Source organism: Tamandua tetradactyla, chromosome 3, assembly GCF_023851605.1.
Source record: "Tamandua tetradactyla isolate mTamTet1 chromosome 3, mTamTet1.pri, whole genome shotgun sequence".
NCBI classification, from domain to species: domain Eukaryota; kingdom Metazoa; phylum Chordata; class Mammalia; order Pilosa; family Myrmecophagidae; genus Tamandua; species Tamandua tetradactyla.
Genome location: NC_135329.1, coordinates 16,571,299 through 16,575,105, shown reverse-complemented (window position 1 = coordinate 16,575,105; position 3,807 = coordinate 16,571,299). Strand labels below are relative to the sequence as shown.

General features: G+C 39.0%; 1 pseudogene; it reads right to left on the bottom strand.

The window, feature by feature from the left end:
• Window positions 1-480: 480 nt before the first annotated feature.
• On the bottom strand, window positions 481-3,083 carry LOC143675967 (heat shock cognate 71 kDa protein-like; annotated as a pseudogene).
• Window positions 3,084-3,807: the final 724 nt, after the last annotated feature.

Below are 3,807 nucleotides of genomic sequence, written 5' to 3'. Positions count from 1 at the left end.
ATGGTACAGTCCTTGTGGAAGATAGCTCAGTAGTTCCTCAGAAAGCTGATTATGGACCTACTATGTGACCCAACAATCCCACTACTAAGTTTAAACACCCAAAAAATGAAAGCAGGGTCTTGAACAGGTATCTTCACACTGATGTTCATAGTGGCATTACCTACAATACCGAAAGACGGAAGCAACCCAAGTGTCCATCAACTTATCAATGGATAAATAAAATGCAGTATGTACATAAATTGGATTTTTTATAGTGTCAATTTTAAATGTTGTATTTAAGACATTGTATTTTCCACTTACAATACAGTTCTAATAAAGTATGTTGTGTCCTTTCCCTGTGCACATATTCCATAGTCAAGTATTAAGAATATCCAGAAATTTTGTATAGCGGCTGAACTGCCACAGAATGTGCTGCAAATTTAGGCTTTTCAATTTTTTTTTTTACTGTGGAACAATGCTAAGGTGTGTGTCTCAACTGATTTAATCAACCTCTTCAATGGTGGGTCCAGAAAAGACACCACCAGAAGGAGGTACTCCATCACCAGGGAAGCCCCCAGGCATTCTGCCTGGCATGCCTCCTGCACTCTGGTGCAGCTTGATAATGATGGGGTTACAGACTTTCTCCAGCTCTTTCTGCTGATGTTCAAATTCTTCCTTCTCTGTAGTCTGATTCTTATCAAGCCTGTCGATGATTTCATTGCATTTGTCAAGAATCTTCTGTTTGTCCTTATCATTGATCTCACCTTGAAGTTTCTCATCCTCAATTGTTGCCTTCATGTGAAATGCAAACAATTCAAGTGAATTCTTGGAAAACATCTTGTTCCTCTGCTTCTCATCTTCAGCTTTGTACTTTTCAGCTTCCTGGACCATATATTCAATATCTTCTTCGCTTAAATGACCCTTGTCATTAGTGATGGTGATCGTGTTCTCATTTCCTGTGTTCTTATCCACAGCAGAGACATTGAGGATACCATTGCCATCTATGTTAAAAGTGACTTCAGCCTGAGGTACATCATGGGGGCAGGAGGTATCCTGGTGAGTTCAAACTTGCCAAGCAGGTTGTTATCCTTGGTCATGGCAAGTGTGCTGGTTTGAAAGGATGTGTGTACCCTAGAAAAACCATGTTTTAATCCTAATCCCATTTTGTAAAGGCAGCCATTTCTTCTAATCCCTATTCAGCACTGTATGTTTGAAACTTTAATTAGATTATCTCCCTGGAGATGTGACTCAATCAAGAGTGGTTGTTAAACTGGGTTAGGTGGCAACATGTCTCTCCCATTCCAGGTGGGTCTTGATTAGTTTACTTGAATCCTATTAAAGAGAAAACATTTTGGAGAAAGTAGCAGATTCAGAGAGAGCAGAGAACACTGCAACATCACGAAGCAGAGAGTCCACCAGTCAGTGGCTTTTGGAGATGAAGAAGGAAAACGCCTCCCAGGGAGCTGGAGAGAAAGCCAATAGATGATGGCGTGCTTGCCATGTGCCCTTCCAGCCGAGAAAGAAACCCTGACCATGTTCACCATGTGCCTTTCCATTTGAGAGAGAAACCCTGAACTTCATCGGCCTTCTTGAATCATGGTATCTTTCCCTGGATGCCATAGATTGGACATTTCTATAGATTTGCTTTAATTAGGACATTTCCACAGCCTAAAAAATGTTAACTTGCAACTTATTAAATTCCCTCTTTAAAAAACCTTCCATTTCTGGTATATTGCATTCTAGCAGCTAGCAAACTAGAATGCTTACTTTCATAAACCTGCATGAACACACAGGGCTAGTTGTCAGAGCAGGTAGTGAAGGTCTGTGTCTGCTTGGTGGGAATGGTGATATTACATTTAATGAAGACAGTCATGATTCCACCAGCACTTTCAATACCAAGGGAAAGAGGAGTGACATCCAAGAACAATAAATCTTGAACATTTTCAGATTTGTCTCCAGACAAGATGGCTGCCTGGACAGCTTCCCCATAAGCAACAGCCTCATCAGGGTTGGTGCTCTTGTTTAGTTCTTTTCCACTGAAGAAGCCCTGGAGAAGTTTCTGAATTTGGGGACTATAAGTAGAACCACCCACAAGGACAATATCATGGATCTGTGACTTGTCTAGTTTGGCATCCCTGAGGGCTTTCCCCAAGGGGTCCCAAAGTGTCACGGAACAGAAAATATTAAATTCTTCAAACCAAGCATGGATAATGAAGGTATTGAAGTCAATTCTTTCATACAGAGAATCATTCTCAATACTGGCCTCGGTGCTGGAAGAGAGGGTGAGCTTAGCTCATTTGTAAGTATTACGAAGGTGGTAGAAAGCTCTCTTGTTCTCACTGATGTCTTTCTTATGGGCTTGTGCTTGAACTTGCAATAAAATGGTTGACCATTCAGTTCTCAGAGTCTTCTCCACCTAAGTGTGTGCCTCGAGCTGTTGATTTGACCTCAAAAATTCCATCTTCAATGGTGAGGATTGACACATCAGAAATGCCATGTCCTAAGTCAAATATCAGTATTCTTTCTTTCAGCACCAATCTTTTTGTCTAAGCCATAAGCAATAGCAGGAGCTGTTGGCTCATTGATGATTCTGAGTACATTGAGGTCAGCAATGGTACCAGCATCTTTGATGGTCTGACACTGAGAGTCATTAAAATAAGCTGGCACTGTGACAACAACATTGGCAACAGTCTTCCCAAGATAGGCTTCTGCATTTTCCTTAATCTTTGTCAGAACCGTAGATGACACATTCTCTGTATAGAAACTTTTGGTCTCACTTTTGTATTCTCTACTTGGACCTTGGGCCTGCCCACATCATTCACCAGCACAAAGGGGCAATGCTTCATATCAGACAGAAAAACAGCATCATCAAATCTACGTGCAATCAGATGTTTGACATCAAAAACCATGTTGATGGGGTTCATTGCAACTTGATTCTTTGAAGCATCACAGATCAGTCATTTGACATCAGTAAAGGCAATGTAGCTTGGAGTTGTTTGGTTCCCCTGATTGTTGGCTATTAACTCCACTTTTCCATGCTGGAATACACCCACACGTGACTAGGTGGTGCCAAGATCAATGCCAACCACAGGTTCCTTTGACATGGTTGCTTATCCGAAGGTGAGCACCAATGAAAGGTGTCAATAATCAGGTGATATATGGGAATCCTGTATTTCATGCATCATTGTCCCATAAATCTGCAACTTCTCTAATGAAAAAGGAAACACATTTTGCAAACAGGAAAACATTAAGTTGATCCCTATAAAAGCAAGGAAATAATGAACAGGTTAAACAAATGAAAGTTCAAATGGTGAAATAGAATTACATGTAATATTCTATGATTTTATTTTGGAATTAGCTCAACATGTGGGAGCTCCCATTTTTAATTGGAAAATATATATTCAGTACAAGAATGGGATGAAATTGAGAAGTCCTACTAAATTTCAGCATCTCATTATGGCCAAATATCGAAAGGATCAGATAACTTATCTGATGTTTTATCTTATGAAAGTATTTGTCAAAGAATGCTACTCTGAATGGAGATAAAAAAGATAGTGTCCATGAAAATATTTGGGTTGAAATATTTGCATATTTCTACATGAAAAAAATTAGAATTGAGATTGTCTTCCATTTGGTATAATTTGCTCTCAGATAAAATATCTTTTAATTAAAAATATTGTGATTCACAGAGAAGAGTCAATTAAATGTTATAATAATTTCCTATTAATCATAAAATGCAATTTTGGACGATAATAGGAAATTTTGTGAAAGCAAAATTGGATCACATTGAAAAAATTTTCAGGAAAGTATCAATGAGTTTGCATTTGA